Source organism: Lonchura striata, chromosome 11, assembly GCF_046129695.1.
Source record: "Lonchura striata isolate bLonStr1 chromosome 11, bLonStr1.mat, whole genome shotgun sequence".
Lineage (NCBI taxonomy): Eukaryota > Metazoa > Chordata > Aves > Passeriformes > Estrildidae > Lonchura > Lonchura striata.
The window spans coordinates 13,223,539-13,242,647 of NC_134613.1; positions in this window are offsets into that span (position 1 = coordinate 13,223,539).

The window sequence follows — 19,109 nt, forward strand, 5'->3', positions numbered from 1 at the left end:
AAAAGGTAGGATGAAATTTAGCAGGAATAAATAGTGCTGTGTTATCCAACTTACACAGAAATAATCAACACAAGTATAAGATGAGAAGCTGCTGATTTTGGTGGATTTGTTGGTTTGGGTTGTTTGGGTTTTTTTGTTGTTGTTGTTGGGTTTTGTTTCTGTTTCTTTTAGAAAAAAGTAATGAGATTATAGTGGTTTATACATTTTCAAGAATAAGAGGAATTTTACCTTTATAAAAAGGTGGAACACAATTCTGGAATGAAAAAAGCATTTCTAAACCACACATTTCATGAGCCATGAAAGAAGAGACTATAGCTATACTACACTATAAGCCTTAGTTGTTGTCCTGCTTGGAGAAAAAAAAAATTAAAAGTTGAAAGTCATCTGAGAAAGACATAGTAATGTGCATAGGGATTAATGCAAAATGAAAAAGTTTATGTAGAATTTTGTGGTGACTATAATAAGCAATAGACTTAGAGCAAGATTCTTTAGGGAATGCTTCCTAAAGCAAAGATAATGCACTCCTTGGGGAGTTTTGAAGTTTCACTTGTTGGAGTTCTCTAGGAAAGGGATGAGAAAGTGTTTTAGAAATGACAGAGGTGTAATGGATCCTGCCTTGGGCAGCACAGCATCAGTGCTGTGCAGTGACCCCCCCAAGCCCCCTGGAGCTCTCTGCTGTTATGGTTTTATGTGGTGGTGTGGTGAAAAGTGTTTTGGTCAGAGCAGCTCATCCATTTCTCTAGGACAATCTGCATTGTTCAGAAAGCATGAAAATGTCCCTTATTCCAGCACTGGAATTACTAGCCAAGGGTTCATTGCATCGTTCAGTATAATCATCATTGCTTTTGATAAAATATTTCATCTCAGAGTTCCTTTGAATTTATTATTATATGATGAAAGACCAGTTTGTGGCTTAATTCACAGATTAGACAGCACTCTGTAATGGAGTTCCTTCAATGTGTGAGTGACACTAATGTGTTTGCTGTGCTGGTGTAAATATTCATAGGGAGATTTTTTGCATTATCTAGTCCGTGCACAGAGTATATTGTGGTCTTGCAGAGATTTCATAGGGATAAACAGAGACTGAATGCTCCAGCAGTAGAAAGTGATGGTGAATAAGAAATTAAAGCATTCCACTTTCTTTGGTGCAATAAAAAATACTTTAAAATTTTTTTCTCCATTGCTTTGGATGATTTGAAGGTCTTTGTAAAGTTTATTTAATCTTTAATTAAGTGACCAACTGCTAACATAAGACAAAAGTTTTCATATTTTTTTTACAGAGAAAATTCATTCAATTCCATTCATAAAATGGACAAAGGTGATGCAAATATTAAGTTGTTGAATTGTGCAGGGAGCTCCTAAAGTATGGCCACTATATACTATTTAAGAAACTATTTTGTTTATGTACTATTTTGTTATATACTGTTTATACTTTATAACTATTTTGTTATATACTATTTAAGAAACTATTTTAATAGTAAGAAACTATTTTGGATTGCAGTGTGGAAAGTTTAGACCTTTCAGTGATTTGCTGTTTCTGTGCAGGAGAAACATAGAATTGCTGTGCCTGTATTTGAATTGACGTTAAGGATTTGTGTGTTCCCAGGAAGTCCTGATTTTAGTTAAATAAAATCTGAAGCGGTGAAAATCTAAACTTCTCATGTCTGATTTAAACCTTTTATGTTTAGATGCATCAGATGATCAGGGCATTTTGGGGACATTATATAGTTAGTTTTTGGGCTTTTTTTTTTCCTTATTTTTTTTTCTTGCTGCTTATTTGGGAAAAAACACTATTGTGCTCCTTATGTGCTCCATAGAACAACAAATGTCAAAGGCTGAAGTCCCCCTGGCTGCATGACTCCTTCCCCTGGCTGAGACAGACATTTCACAGGGTGCTTCCTTTAGGCAGAGCTGAGAACAGTGATATCAGGGGGGAACCCAATAACAAAGCCCTGCTGCCTAGCCTTTGTGAACAGCAAATGTGCAGCAATTCTGTCTAGAAGATGATATCTTACTGTTGAGTTCTTTGATCTGTCTTGGTTTTTTAATTGCACTTTTTTATTTCTGAGATAGGTTTCACGGCCAGAAACCTCCATAGGAAGTTATTTTTTTTGGCCATCCTCAAAGGCTCTTTTGTCAATTTATTATCACAATAGCCAGATATGCACATGGAGTAAATCAATGTAGGTTAACTTTTTAATGGGAAAGGCATTCTACATTTTTTGGCATCAGTCTGTATCTTTTTTTCAATTATAAAGTCTCTCACTGGGCTAAGCATTTGTCTGGTAGGTGCGTGTATCAGTGACAACTTAATATTCAAAGGTCAGACTGCAAAGATCTGGTCAGTGTGATGGCATCTTTGCTCTTTAATAATCAGATGGGATGTCTGTGATCTCTTGAAGTGCTTCTTCTAGGTGGCAGTGTACCACTGCAGCAGTTAATTGCCTGTTAGCTTCTTGGATCAATGTAAAAGAGAGATGTGAAGATTTTTCCAAAGTATTTTCTTTTTTTTCTCCCAACACAGCTCTATTTGAACACTTTCCTCTGATTTATCCAAGAATAACCTGACTATGTGAAAGGAAACTTCAATACTCAATTTAGGCAGCTGCCTAGGAGTTTTTTTTTTGGTTTGTTTTTTTTTTTTTTTTCCTAGAGGCTGGTAAAAGAAAAGGGGAAATTGTGCCTGCTCTTCACTGGAGGTTGATGGTTATTCATTACATAGGGTCACTGAGAAGACGTTTGGTTTCTCAACTTCCCCCATGTGCCTTGGTGTTGTGCCTCCAGTGGGGTCAGTGATTCTACATAATTTTTAAGCTTTTTCCCATGGGGGGCTGAATTAACTACTAATGTATTCTGCAAATATTTTGGAGTTAGTGAAACCCTATAGCTGTGTTTTCCTGTCGACTCCTTACTGTTTTTTTCTTGATTCCTCTTCCTTTTCCCTCACACATGGAATGATTCCATGTGCAGCTGCATTTATTACCAGCTTAGATGAGCAAGCTTATTTGCTGGACTTTTAGAACTGGCTTAACTAAACCACCCCTGACCTTAATGGCTATTAAGGAAGTTATGTTTTAATGATCAGACATACCCTGTCTGAGGAATAATTTGTATGGATGCAAATTTCTGACACTGTGGGTACAGCATGAGCTGCCCACAATTTGTGTCTGGGGCATTGCACTCATTTTAGGTAGATATTGTAGAATCATAGAATAGCTTGGGTTGGAAGGGACCTTTAAAGGTCAACTTGTCCAGTGCCTCTGCTATAGGCAGGGTTGTCTTCAACTAGACCAGGTGACTCAGATCCTATCCAACCTGACTTGGAATGTTTCCAGAGAAGGGGTCAAATCAAATCCACATCACATCCAGAGGGAAAACACTTCAATCTCTTCCCTTGTTCCCTCATGCAGTCTCTCCATCATAGAAGGCCACTGGGCTGGTGGAGCTGTGCAGTCACAAATCCCATCCCTGTCCTGCTCGTGCCTTAGCATGGCTCCAAGAGGATTTGTTCCGTGATGCTCCTGGGCACAGAGGTCAGGCTGACAGAGGTCCCCAGTCCTCTCTTCTACCTTTTTTAAAAGCAGGTGCAGTCCCTTTTCCCAATCATCAGGGACTTCACCTGACAGCTGTGACTTTTCAGATATGGAGAGTGGCTTGGCATCGATATCAGCCAATTCCCTCAGAGCCCTGGGATGCATTTCAGGTCCCAGAGATTGTTCAGCTTCCCCAGGTGTCAGAAATCTGGAATAATGGATGTAGCTTATCTAGCTGAGTTATAGCTCCCTGAAAAAATCTAAGAACTGTGGGATCCCAACATTTCAGCAGCTCTCATCTCTTTAAATTCTTTCCTTTATAAGATCTTGGATCTTAAAATAAAAAGGAAATTTAAAAATTAATAAGAGCAGTAAAAAATGTATCCTGGCTTCCATCTCTTTAAAGATTTTCTTCTGCCATGGTCACAATTCCAAGGAGGCAGAAAACAACAATACTTTAGACATCAACTTCACCCTGTTGAAAAACTTTTGGGTTTTTTTGGCCACAATCATGTCATTACATCCAGTGTAAATGTTGATGTTGGTTTGGGAGAGTCCCAGTAACTCACAGCTGTTCTATCCCTGCAGAAGAAGCTCTGAAACACAAGAAATGTGCAATTTGCTATTTTGGGGATCTATTTTACCACTTCAACATTATGAGGAAAAAGAAATCTTGTGCTTGCAATTTTTCATTTTCCCCTCTTCACAAGCTGCCAGAATGCTATGATGCACATAATAGTGGTCAGTATTGTAACAGAAGTTTTACCAGGATGCCTTTGAATGCCTTTCCATCCTAGGTGACCATATGTTTCCAAATAAATATGACTCAGGGGAGAAGGAAGAATTTTAAATTAACCCAGTGTATGTGTAAGGATATGCTATGCTTATAAAAATGAAGTAACTTTTGGTTATCTTATCACTGTGAAACTGATCAAGTACTTTCAGCAAAAGACTCCAGACACATCAATGTACCTATGTGAAAGCTTTTGAAAAATTAAGGCTGATGTGTTGACAGCTGTAATACCACTTGCTTTTAATCCTTGGTTTCTTTTTTCATTATTAGGGATTCCAGAACATGGGTAGGGGAAGATTAGGTTTATCCACTAACAATATAAAATCCTGTAATCCCTTGAAAGTTTAAAATCTTCCTTGGGCTGAAGAAGGAACACTTTATCAATATGTACAGCTATGGCCTCTTTAAAGGATAAAAACCACATCTCCTAGCTTAAGGGAAGAAGAATCATTTTATATTGGCCTAAGGAATTTCAGTTTTGAACCTGTGCTTCAATTCATGAGAAAGACTTGAGCGAAGCTGATATTATATAGTGTTATTTTGATCCAGGGAAATACCTGTTTTTTTGACTCATATATTGCTTCCTACCTGGTGCTTCCTAAGAGCTTTACAAGGGTCAGTGAGTGCCATGGAACTCCTCTGCCAGGTGTTGTCATGGGGCCTCTGGAGTCCTTACTAAATAACAACCCACAAAGCCACAAGCACCATCCAGAAACCTGGGAAAATGAATTTAATTGTCTCAGTGTTGTCTAAGTGAAAGTTTACTGCTTGTAAGAGTTAATCAAATGCAATTAAGCAAAAGGAACTTCTTTTGGAGTGCTGGAACCATGAGAACATGCCATGCAGAGTTGCCACACAACCAACACCAATGCCCAAACACCCATGTAGGGCAGCTGCCAGCTGGTTGCTCTCTCTTCTAGGGTGATGACACACTCATAGATTGTCTCTGAGGGCACTGTTGAGCTTCTGTCACCTTTCAGAGACTGGCAAGGGATGTGGGACCTGATCTTGAATCAGCTGGAACATGGAAGTAGAGCTAACTGGTGTTCCTGCTTAGAGTGGAGCTCAAATCAGCAGGGCTGTCAGGTCTCTAAAATGATGTTTCATGAGAGATATGCTGTACTGAACCTCAGCTTGCCTGCAGCAAATAGTTTTCCTCTTACCTTCTTTCAGTGAGAGTCCTGTCCACTGACATTTTGGGGTGATGTCCTGCTTTCTTTCCTAAATTGAAAGCCTTTTGATGTTTGCCTGCGCTGCAAAAAACTCTTCAAGGACCCTTATGGGTCTCTAGTGGAGGTATCTTTGTTTCAGTGCTCTCAGTTTTGGCCATTTCTGCTCTTCCAGGTCCATCATCACCACAGGTTAATTTTCTGTATGCCCTGCCCCTTCACCTCCTGACCTGCTTTGTGCTCTAGAAGATCTCAAGGCAGTTCTACTGATGTTCTCTCTGAGAAGACAGATGCATCCTTCCCTGTCCTTTCCAGAGGGCCAGCAGTCAGTTGCAGATGACCAAGCAGCCTTCCTGTTGCTGAGCAGACAATCTGATTTTAACAGACTGTGCAATACTGAAAGACTAGACAGCAAAACCCGAGTAAAAGGCACAGCAGGAGGCCTCTGCAGACTTTCTAATCCTGGTATTTCTCATTAGCCACCGTCCCTTGTTGCCTCTCATCACCATTCCCATCATCCTGCACCAGAGGAGCTCGTTGCTCACTGCTCCCATTCCTGGCTGGGCCCCTCCTGGTGCTCCCACTGGCTGCCCTCATTGCTGGTTCCATCAGCTGCTTCCACCCTGCTGCCTGCAGGCTCTCTCAGGCAGGAGATCTGCCTTCCCACTGCTCTTCTCCTGATCCACAGCCCCAGAAAGGTTCTGCAGGAAAAGTCCAGATTTCTTGTCACAAAGCAGAGGCTTTTAGGATGGAGCTTTTCTGCTAAATCCTGCGACCTTTGCCACAGTTCATTTGTCACCAAGTTGGAAGATGCAGCATTAAATCCAACTGACTCTTTCCCCTGAAGCTCATCTGGCACCATTGAGCTTTTATGCCTCGCACAATGAGATTACAAATGAAATCATTCCTTTAAATTCTCGATTTAGACATTTCTGTCATGAAAGTCTCAAAATATGCTATATCAGTAGGAAAGTGCAATGCTCCTGTTAGTATGTTTTCTTTTGTTTCTGCTAAAGGCCCAAAATTTGTCTATCCACACCCTCCACCCTTTGGATTTGTTTTTCTTGCTAATGTATTTGTTTTGCTCCAAGAGAAATCGAATCATTTGTCCAGTGAACAGAGTTAACAGCCAAATACATGAGAGATACCAAATCTTATGACTCTTCATCATCTCTTAGCTGAAATACTCGGAGGCAGATCTCGGCAGCATTCATCAGTTTAATCCATACAGAGGGAAAGTGTAACCAGCAGCCAGTGCTGCTGGGACCCCAGTGCCAGGCTGTGACAAACAAGAGCAGGGAGCCATCAGCAGCCGGGGAGCCAAACCCATCCCCTCCTGCAGCACAGCTCCTCAGCCCTGTGCCCAAAGCTGCCTGAGCCCTCTGAGCTGCCTGCTGCTTTGAACCAACCTTTATTTTTTACAGAAACCCGTTTGTCAGGTCAGTGTTCTGAAAAGGCTCTGATAACCTAATTCTGCTATCTGTTAGCTTTATTAAAGTTATCCCTCATGCTTTATAAACAAGAGCTGACCCCATTTAGCAATGTAGAATGCTAACTGAAGACTAATGGGGAATCCATGTTTAAAGCAGTTTTCCAGTGAGGAAGAAAAGGTATAAACAGCCTGATTAGTGAAGAAATGAACTTAATAATTACTTAAATGTGGTTTCATTTTTAAAATGCAACATTATATATCAGTTTCCAAAATGAGTTTTCATGTTTAAATGATCAAGCCCAAAGCATAGTTGTATGTTTTCTTAGCTTTGCCAATTTTCTTATTAGGAAAACAGTCTTTGGGGCAGGAGAGCCAAGGACATGTAATTCCCTCCATGGAACAATTTCCCTCTTGATTATTTATGAAGTTTAAACGGAGATTTTTCAGGAAAGCAAGTCAATCTTAATGTCTAATATAGGCTTCTAGAACAGGGGGATTAAAGTATTTACCTCAAACCTAGACTTACTGCAGCAATAAATTTATGTGCACATCAAAACTTAATTCTCATATTCTCATGGATAAACACATGGTTATTTTGCGAAAACAATGCCCATGCCATGAAATTACTACTGCTTTGTGTGAGTTGAAATGTTTTTTCCCTGTAACTTTCTGAGAAATTCAGGCTTTGGAAAGAAAAAAACCTTCTACAATGCTTTATCACTGGGCTCCTACAAATAGAGGTGACATGTTTATACCTCTCTGCCTAAGGAGACTCTAGAAGCCTCATAGAATTCCATTGTACTTTTTGTGTTTGCATTTATCATCAAAGAAGCAATAGCTACAGACTGAGATGTCAGAGAAAATATAATGCCAGCTTACAAAGAAGTGTTATAATTTGTTTTGGAATCTGGACATTTTAATTTGTGTCAATATTCATTATATTCATAAACAAAACAATAGGGGGCTTTTCATGTTAGAGAAAACAATTATTTTATGGATTATAATTTAAATAGAAAAGTTTTCTTGTGCCCTAACACAAATGGTTGAATCTGTCTTTGGAAGTCAGTAATTTATTTTTTTTTCTGAACCTGTATCATTTTTGAGACACTTGGATGTATGATCCCGATAAATATCTCTTGGACTCTGTGGGAGCATTTCCAATCACTGCAGTGGGCAGTGAAACAATTTCATTTCAATCTCTGTGCTTTTCAGCCCATTGTTTCTTTTTTCAATACAGTGGGTGAACCATTCTCAGTTTCTCAGTAATAATGAGCCAAGGCTGCAAATGCTCATTTGCAAATGCACCTTCAGCCATGGGAAGAGCCCTGTGAGCTCTGGGAGCTGGGAGTGCACAGACATCAGCTCCTGCACTGCCTTTCCTGAGGGACTGGGACCGTAACTGTGGAAGGGCATCAGGAGACAGCTCTTTAGCAATCCCACTGTGACATTCCCCCCTGCACAGCCCCCCAAAATATCCTAGGCTAGCTCAGAGGTAAGCAGGCTGTGAGGGGAGGAATATCAGGAGATGGCAAAGATTCCCAAAAGAGGCTCTTACCCCAATATATGTTGGTTCAGCTCTCTTTATTCTGTGATGTCCTTGGGGAGAGCGGGGCAAAGAGGACGAACAGGAAATGTCAGGGGTCTGTACAGACTTTGGACAGGGTGGGCTTCCCTGGCCCTCCACCAACCCCGTCGGGGCAGGAAGGAGGGGTCCAGGGTTATCTGAGATAGTAACTAGAGAGAAAGGGAAATCACACTGCACATCTCAATAAAGTTGAGCAGTAGAACTGTTCCAAGAATCCTCTTAATGTGCTTGGATCAAACTTGGAGTTTCAGTATGAACATCCTGAATTGTGTTCCCTGTAAGGCTCTGCCATTTACATTTTTAAAGCTTTGTAAATTATCTCTGGTTCTACCCTCTTTGGAAGAAATACACCATTTAGGTACATTATAATTGTTTCAAAATAGCACTCTGTGAATTAAAAGATAAAGGTATCTATAGCTATTCCTTCAGCTTTTTAGAATCTTCAGACATTCAGTCTGGGTGAGACTGCAGCCTGTACTTTGTCTTTGCTTTCCTGGGTATGGATACAAGAAAAATTATTTTTATGTAGTGCCCTTCACAGAGAAAATCATCACCAGAAGAATGGCTTCATGCTTAGCAGGACTGTGCTACTGCAGATATTTCTAAATATATTGTTCTCTGAAAATCAGTATTTTCTCCAATTCTGTATTTCCCAGTCTGGAAATAATTGGGTTGTGCCACTGATTCTGGCTCTAGAATAAAAACCTGAATAAAAAAATATTGCAATTTCTATGGAATAATAATGTCTTTTTCTCTCTTTGCTGTTGTAAGTGATACTATAAACTATAAACCTTGTGTACTGTTTCAAGTTCTGGCAAACATATTTCCTTGATTTCAGCTGCAGAGGAAATCCTCTCTTATTTTCATTTCTTAATTTCTAGTTGCTTAACTTGGCAGGCATGATATTATTTTGATATAGATAGGATGTGATATATGTATGTATATAAATACACACATGCAGATGCTTATGTAGGCATAAGCCTTGTATATCCAGTTGTATCTGAAAGTATCGCTCCTCCTTTTAAATTCCCTGTGGTTTAAAACTCAGTTTTCCTGTGACACTTTTGTGCAGGGGAGCACACTTGTTATTTCTTTGCACACTGGTACACTGGTGTACTGGGTGGGTACTGCCATAGTCCCTTAGGGCTGTGACACACACACCCCTGTTCCAACTGCCAACCTCATCACGTTCAGAAATCATCAGTCAAGTCCCAGAAAAAAAATATATAATTACTTAAATATTATTGCCCTTCAGAGAAATCATGCATTTGTGGATCTCTTGCTTTGTCTGTTTCTTAACTGATGCATTTGTGGATCTGTTGCATTGCCTGTCTCTTGTATTATTCAATGCCCTGTTCTTGTAGCTTCTTGCAGGCAAGAGGCTGAGCAGCACCCTTTGCTCTGTCACTCTCAGTGGTGGCTGCTGTTCTGTCCTGCTGGCCCAGCAGTGGAGCTGGGACACAGGCACTGCCTGCTGTCCCCTCCTGTGCCCTGCCCTGTGACGTCCAGCTGAGCAACAAACTTCATTTTGCTTCATTTTGCTGTAACCCAGTTTAAGTGTTCTCTCCTTCAAGCAGTTTTGCTGTCACTGAAAGCCTTGGTGGTAGTTTGGTGGCATACACAGTTTGTGGGCATTTTCCAAATACAGGGGACAGGCCCTGAATGACCTTCAAGCACTTGAGTTATCAGGCCAAGAGTGCAGTTCCCATGTCAAGAAATATTCTGGTCTTAGCTTGGGAAGAAGGCAGAGAGATATTTTTTAATTATCTTGCTTTTTTTGTAGTTTATCCTAAGCAAATGTTTGAGCATCTGAGACATTTCTAATTTTGGTGAGTAATAATGTCAGTCTTTTTTGCTTCATTTGCTTTTCATGTGAGATTCTTGCCAGGCAAAAGTAAAATATTCAGGTTTCATTTACATTGAAAATTACTCTCTCATGGTTTAGGGGGAAAGATTGAGTTATTTTTTTCCTGACAGGTGTTCTTTTGTTGGTGATGGTACGTGCAGCCATAAAGTGGTGTTCTATGAGGCTTTAATGCTTTTCATAAGTGCACTGCTAGTCTTTAAAGACTGTAAATGTTAAAGACCTCTTCTCCAGAAGAGGAAAAAATGAGTGTCTGTCATTGGGGAGAAAATGACCTATGATAGCAGAGTGCTTTGATTGTGCAAGTTCAAATCCTTGGCAGATTCAATCATATGAGAAATATAAGAAGCAACTATAGGTGAATTTTGTAATCTTTTCAGGATGAGCATCTAAAAGTTCAGATGATTATCTGCTACTTCTTGACCTGTGAGTTTCATAAGAGAAAACTTTACTGGTATCACTTCAGGTAGTAAGGCAAGAAAATTAGGGTTTCAAGTATTTTTGAAGATATTTCAATGACTGACTGTGGCCAAAATAATTCAATGTTTTGTATCAGTATTTTAAATTTTGAGCTGTTTCAAATCTTGATGATGTTTGATTTGACTGGCTCTAATTTTGAGTTTGAATCTTTTCTTTCAGAAGGACAGACATTTGTATATTTTTTTATTTTATTTTTAAAGCACCAACCTGCCACATAGAATTTTCTTTCCTTCAACAGAATTTCCAGAAGTGAAAACTTTACACAACAAATATAGGGAAATCTTCAGTGATAAGAATGAATTAAAGTATCTTTTAGATGTTTTTCCAGACAATCATTACAGCATGTTTCACAGTTTCTGGAATCCTCAAGTGTGTAGTTTTCTAGCTGCCAGACCTCAATACCAAGAACCAGCAAATGGGAGAACAGAAATGTAAAATAAGCTAAAGAGGAGTTTCAATGCACAGAGCTCTTCAGAAAGTTCACAAGCTCTGAAGAACCTTGATTGGCATGTGAATTGATTTTATGGGTAGGAAAGGTTTGATACTGAGTAACAGAGAAAGTGCCAAGAAGATCTTTGACAAATGCAAATCCTTTGGGACTGGAACACAGGAGAGGAAATAGATCATGAAGTACTGTCTGTATTTTTACTTTAAATCTGTGAACTTTAGTCACTACCTATTGATTCCAGTGTTTTCAGTTCCCCTGCCATCAGCTGCTCACATCTTCCTGTATTATCCGGCTTGTCATATAAATTGTTTGATCTCTTCTTGTACTTTTGTCACAGAAGCTACTCTGAGCTGGACTGAACACGTGCAGTGATCTTGCCAAACTGTGTGTTTATGACAAGGCTGACAAGTGACAAGCTCACTTGATTTGGTCCCTGTGCAACACTACAAGGGTTGGTCTGGAGAAATTTATTGGATCTTTAAATGTTTCTGCTTTGATGATAAGTAGAGATGATAAGCAGACAGTTGAATGTGGATCCGTAAACTATAAACAAACAAATTTTATTGGGTTCATAAAACTATTACCATTTTCTGTTGAAGAAGTGAAGCTGGTTTGTGGTACTGAAATTAAGAATGGATAATGATGATGAAAAAATTACAGACCCACCCAAAGCCTGAAGCTCTGTTGTGATGTGAACTGCTTTGTCCTTTCCCATGAAGAGAAGTCTTATACCCCAAATTACAGCCTTTTTTATGACCTTATGTAAAACATATGATTTTTTGAAGAGAAATTATGTTCAAATTGGTCTTATCAGCTACCACCAGGCTCTACTAATTTCCTTCATCTCTGTTCAAAAAACAAAACAGTAAAAGCTGAATTGACTTGGAAGCAAGAGAGGCTTCTCACCTCTAAATCAGCTAATGGGTGGGAGATTGGCACTTCCAGTGACTGTTAACACTACTCCTCTTTCAGCTATAAATGTCATGTCCTGCAGGTGTTTTGTGCTGTCAGTGCTCTTCAGTGCAGAAGCAAAGGACTAATATGGGGTGTTAAATCAGATTGCCCACGTGTGCTGTGGAACCACAGCATTTGTCTTAACCAATAGCTGTGGTTTCACTCAGCATCTGTAATGCCTCAACTCACTGACTGTGTCTGTGTCTCTATTCCTTTAAGGTCACTGCATGTTTGTATTCTCAGGTTTTCTCTGTGTATTGTTTGAAACATTTCCATGATCTGTTGCTGCCTAGTGTATCTAGAAGTTATTAATGATCAGCTAGTTGTGGCAAACTGCTGGGTTTTTTGCACTGTGTTCCACCTTATCAATGAGTTTTGTGATTGTGTTCTATGATCTTCCCTCTCCAGCTCCTACTTTTGGGCAAAGGGATGCACCCACTGCACTAAGGCCTGGGGGAACAGAGCAAAAGGCTTCAGGAGCTACAAAATGGAGTGGCACCCATGATCTCAGGAAGTTTTTCTATATGTGACTGCCAGGCATTTCACAGATAAAGGGTCTTTAGATAAAATCCTGGAAGAAGCCCTGATAGCTAGCACAGGCAGTGATCTCAGGCAATAAAAAGGACCTGGGTGAATCTCACTGCTGGTTTCCAGTATTTTTGTAACAGACCACAGAACAAAAGTTGCCTGTGAGGGGATTTTTACCTCTGTAAATGTCTTTTCCCACTTTTTTTTTCCATTTTAGTGTCCTGTTTAAAAGGATGAAGTGGCTTCTCTTAAGGATCTGATTTCAGGATGAACCAGGCTGTAACACTGCTACTTCTGTGTCTTCCTGCCTGTTCTTGACTATTATTCTGAGACCTAACTGTTGGCCCTTGAGACACTGATATATTTAATTGGATTGTGAAACATGACAGAAGCTCATTTTTCAGACTTTAATCTTGGGAAGTTTCCAATACGTATGCAGAATTGTAACTCTCAGTAGTTCCAGAGGCCTAACAGATTCTAAGATCATTAACATTGTGTTCTTTATGGCAGAGGGTGTGACCATAAATTATGTTGGTATGAGCTTGAATAGAACTTTATGAGCTGAATTCTGCTGAGGCCCTCAAACCTTGTGCTGTTACAGTTGTAAGCAAGGATGCAAGAACTAATAAAAAGGAAAAATTTCAACACTAGTGCAATTTGTCAATAGGATCTGGTAGTTCAGTGGAATTAAAGCTCTCTCAAAATTACTTTCCATTTTAATTTTGTTCAATGGCAGTTTAACCTTTTTTTTTAATATTGTGGTTTTATTTATGCTATCTTTTGCTTTGCCTGTGAAATGTTTGTAAGTCACATGACTTTCTGGTGATACTATGCACAAGTAGAAATATTTGTGATCCTAATTGCTGTTTGATAAATAGATCTTTCCTAGTCATGTGTACTATAAATATCATTTCCCTCTTCAGGATAGAGTCTGATTTCAAATTGTGTTTTCGTAGAGGGTAAAGATTAGTGCCTCCTAATTGGTGTTGCTCATATCTTTGCTCTGTATTCTTTATTGTAACTGGTAGAAGACACTCCTCAAAGACTGAATTCTGGAATTCTAAAATCAAGTTTACATAAACTGAGGAATCAAAATGCCACTTCTACATGGAGTCTTAGGAGTTAGACTGTGCATTTGCATTTGTCTTGACCAAGACCACTCATTCTGATGCCTAGCTTAGAAACTTTCAAAAAGTTTAAAATATTTTATTTATAGGCATCATATTCTTCAACGTCTTTTTAAAATTTATTTTCACTGAATTGCCATGATGAGATGAATGTTTGTGAAAGATATCTCTTTGTTAGCTGCCCTGATGGCTCTTCTTCCTTACTCTGCTGTATCAGCACTGAGTGGGCTGCAGAAGTTCATGTTTTGCCAGGTGCATTAGGCTGTTGTTGTCAGTGCTCCTCAGATCCACTGAACTCATACCACTCTGCAGGGCCAAATTAGATTTGTGTGAAATGGTAGCTGAGCCAGCAGCACTGTGCAGCTCCAAGTGACTACGTTAATTAGGAAGCAACCCATAAAGAGTAGCATCTCTGCAAGGAGAATGCTGGCATGCTAACTACATCTGTGGCAAATTGAATCAAGAGAAATCCCATTATCTTGCTTGAGATTCTGCTTTCTACTGACAACATGTGTCAGTGTTACTGCAGGTCAGTTCCTGCAGAGATATTTCATTATTGTAAAAGGTTTTCTTAGAACAATGCACAGAGACAAAAACTAAACACAACTCCTGTGAATGATAGTAAGAATATTATTTGGAGTTGAACTAAAGAAGTGGTTTACCACTTTTCCTCACTATATTGCTCAGGTGAGGCAATAGAGTCATCAAAGCACATAGAATGTTCATAATTTTGATGCTGTATCTAAACACCTTTGCTGACATGCTGTTGTCCAGCTAATATCAGCAAGCACTTTCAGAGACAAGTATTTGTCATAGAACTTATAACTTTGTCATGCTCTGGGGCTTGTTTTTAGTAGTTTGTAAACATGTTCATATGAACCAAGTATATTCAGCTGTATATGTATCTCTTTTATAATCTTTCATGATCTTCTGCAAAGAATACAGAAACCATTACATTTTCAGTTCCATAAATGAGCTAGAAGATTAAGAGTGAAGGACAGGCACACAAATAGAAAGACATGTTCTTTATGTACAACAATCCTAGGGTTAGGGGTAAATAGAAGCAAACAGAAACATGGAGTTATCCCTTTGTACCTCTGCTAAATTGGAATAATTGTTTCAGTTTGGTGGCAAGATGGGACAATAGAGTTGCATATTTAGCTAGGCTTTGGCACTGACTTTTTCCTTGTAGGGAATAAGAGACTGATTAGATTTTAAGTATGTAGTGTTGATGTCTTAAACATTAAGGATCATGTACTTTTTTAACATTAAATGCATTAGAACCAAAATATCCCAATAAGGACATAAGCTTGGATATCAAGTACTTTGTCTCGCCAAATTTTAATTAGGAATTTTACTTAAAGATTTACCAATAAAAAAGAGCCTGATATACCATTTGCATTTTTTATAAAAATAACTAAGAGGTCTAGTAAACCAGTCATACTATTTCATATATTCTAACTTTTCAGACTGCATCTTCCACTGTATACCTTCTTCCACAGAACTTCAATTGAGTTCATGACATAAACTTCAGCAGTTACCTTCTGTTCTGGTGCACATCTTAAATTCTATTCAAATGTCTTCTGGTATCTTACTTCTTTCACTTTTGATTTAAAGGGAAAAAGTTATGATAATTTTAGAAGGGGAATGTATTCATCTGTGAGAAAGCAAACCCTTTCCACTGTGCAGGTTACCTACTGAATCAGTGTAGTAGGCACTTCATTTCTCTCTGTCACTTCAACCCTAGAATGGAGTCACAACTTGGACAAACCTATCATCGAGATTCTCTAGCCATCATAAGTGCTATTATATTTATTTCCCTTTATTTACATGGAATATTTCATTTTCACAAAAATACCAGATTGAGAGCACAAAAAACCATAACACCAGAACAAAACCCCTCCTTTTAAATTTGATTCTGAGGGATTAGCTGTTAAAAACAAGGAGATGTAATAGCCAGGGATGTTTGCCAGTTACTGTTATGCAGCAATCTCTTGGATGCATTGCTGTGCTGAGCACTGCACAGCATGCCTCATTCAGTAGTGGGGTACATGACAGTGCTGGAGCTCTTATCTTGACTGGGGTTCTTTTGGTTCCTACATCCATTTGATATTTGACTTTTGCTTAGATTGCTAATAATAAATTAAAATTGCTGTTACCATCTGTTGTGATTATAGCAATTTCCATCACTGTTCTAAAAGTGAGAAGGTGCCTGCTGCACTTCCCCAGGTGCACAGCCTTTGCCAGAGCAGAAGTGTGTCTGCTCCCTGCATTCGTTCTGCAGTGCTGTGTGAAGGTCTCACTCAGGGCAGATGTGCAGTGCAGCCAAGGAGAAAGATCCAGAGAATCAGAGATACCAGCTTGGAAGGGCATTTCAGGGATCATCTGGTTCAACCTTTCTTGGTTGAACAAGGTAACCCAGCACCCTCTTCAGCTAGGTCTTAAAAGTATCCAGTGTTGGGAGTCTCTCACTTCCCCAGGGAAATTATTCCAGCAGCTAATTATCCTAGTTGTAAAAAATGTTCCTTTCATGCCAGTTGTAATCTCCTCAGTAACCTGTACCCATTACACCCATTGCTTTGATAAAAAATAGCCCAGCAATGCACTTTTGTGTCCCAGCAAGTGCAAACCACCCTTTACAGCAACAGGAAGACAGGTTTTTGTTCTGGGCAGTAATTGTATGCTGCAGAGAGTCATTCTCAGTTGTTTTCTGGCTTTTAGGTGAGTATCCTCTGATCCTGGAAATTTTTAGATTTAAGCTCCCAGAATTTAGGCTCTTTTTTCCCATATGCATTTACATAAGATTTTTAATTTCTTGGATTAACTGCCTTTTACTGCTAATAATGCTCCTTACTCAGCTATTAAAATCTGTTACCTTAGTAGTCCTTTTTACCAGCAGATATAAATTTACTCTGAGACTCTAATACCATGCCTTTAAACAATGTTTGTGCCTGTTTGCAAGAATTTTGCTTTCAGCTATTCTCCTTAATAAGCCTTCTCTCCATTAAAAAACTTTTAAAGGGATGATTTGTTACTGACAAAGATGTTTTTTCTTTCTTCTTTTGGCTTTTCCATCTGCAGTGATGCTGAATATGATGCCATTTAGTTGTCATTATAGAGCTAATTTTCGTATTTAGCTTGTGAGCCATGCTTTTTTCTCTGTTTGGGATTAAACAAAAAATGTTTCTTCAAGACCTTCCCCTAATGAATCAGATTCTTCCTGTCATCAGTATCTCAGGTCCTCTAGACAGATGTTGTCTTCTCTGAACTTTGTTTGCTCTATATAGAATATTTGAAAAAATTAAAAATCCATAAAATCCATCTCCTTTCAAATATTTGGATAGAATATTTCAAGAGAGCATTCTCAGTCTGTGTGAACTGAAGGTTGACTAAGATTTATCCTCATGTAAAAAGCCCTAAACACATCTAAAAATACATCTAAGCACAACATTTTTGTATCAGTTGCCAGACTGTTATTAATGTCCCAAGTTATCTTGCACTGACCAAGATTTCAGCTCCTGCACACCTGGAGCAGTGGCTGGGCCTCAGCCACTCAAGGGCAGCAGGTTCCTGCAGCCTGGCTGGGGCTGGGAAGAGCAGCTCCCTGCAGAGCCTGGGGTGGCTCTGGTGGGGATAATCCCAATGTGTGTTTGCACACCCAGAGCTCTGCCCCACAAGCTCTTGGTGCAGGAGCATTCATGGACACACAGACCCCTGGGCTGCAGCACACGAGCATCCTCCTCAGCACCAAGGGAAGGAGAGGGGAGCCCCAAAAGGGAATGTATTTAAAACAGCTCTGTAAGGCTTGCTTATATCAGCTAATGTTCAGCCTCGTGAAGCGCTGCTCTAAGTAGTAGAAATTATATTGGACATGATGTATGTGTGTATATGTGCAGGTTCAGAATAATCACCCTGGTACCTACAGGAAACCCAATTTCCCAAGACCAACCAGGAGTCCTTTGTAAGTGGCAGGTGTCATAACCTTTGCACATCTGAACTATGTAAAGGTTAATTATATTCCACTCCACTGCAACTACGGTTACATTCATGGGACTTTGTGCTTAATGCTGCTTTCTAAATGATGTGTTACTGTAGAGATGAATTATATGAATGCAGAACTAAAATTATTCACATCAATTACAATAAGTTTTTATACTTAAAAAGTAGAGATAGGAAACATATTTGTTATAAATTATTCTGAATAGAGTACTTTCTGGTTTGCAAATATTTCAACAAATGATCTTTATTTTCTGATAGTACATGCTTAATTTTTTAATATTTCCCTGCTTGTCTAAACAGGTAATTTTTAGCATATGGATTGTGATCAGTAAACTTTGTTTCTTACAGTCCAGACAGGTTCATGTCCTTCTTATGTTGGGACACCAGAGCTGGATGCAGCATTGCAGGTAGGGTCTCAGCAGAGCAGAGGGGCAGAATCCCCTCCCTCACCTGCAGCTCTCAGTGCTCTGAATGCAGCCCAGGACATGTTTGGCTCTCTGGGCTCCAGGTCATATTGAGCTTCTGATCAACCAACACCCCCAAGTCCTTCTCCTCAGGGCTGCCCTTAATCCATTCTCTTCCCAGCATGTATTTGTGCTTTTTGTTTATGCTTTCTTTTATTGTAACAACTGTCTCAAAAATATCCCTGTTTGAGCATGTATTTTAGTGGTACATGAAAGCAAAAATCATGAAGGCAAAAGAGCAGCTGCCTGTGGAGATAATAACCATGATAAAAAGGAACCGTACTTAGAGCAAAGACAGGTGCTATTGTTAGGTGTACATGTGGCTCTGCCTTCCAGAATCTCTGTATGTGCTTTTCCCTAAGGAAAGGCTGTCTTTTGTCTTAGTCACTGCATTGATAATTACCAGTCATCCAGTTATGTGATGTGAATATCAGAGCTCACTTCTGAGATCATGCTGCTACTACACGTTCACTTGGACGGTTAAATTACCACCGACTGGGTCATGACGACTGTAAGTTTTTGTGTATTAGGGAGAATAAATACACAGATGTGGAGTGAGCAGAACTGGCTGGCAGCAGTGAGAGGCCTTGGAGCATCTGTACAGGGAGCAGCTGTTTGTGGCTTTGTTCATTTACAGTTCTGCTACCAAAATTCCCTTCTCTCTTTCTGTTGCTGATTGGAAAGAGTTATTGTTGCTAAGGTCATTACAGAATCATTGTGAGTGAGAATGGGA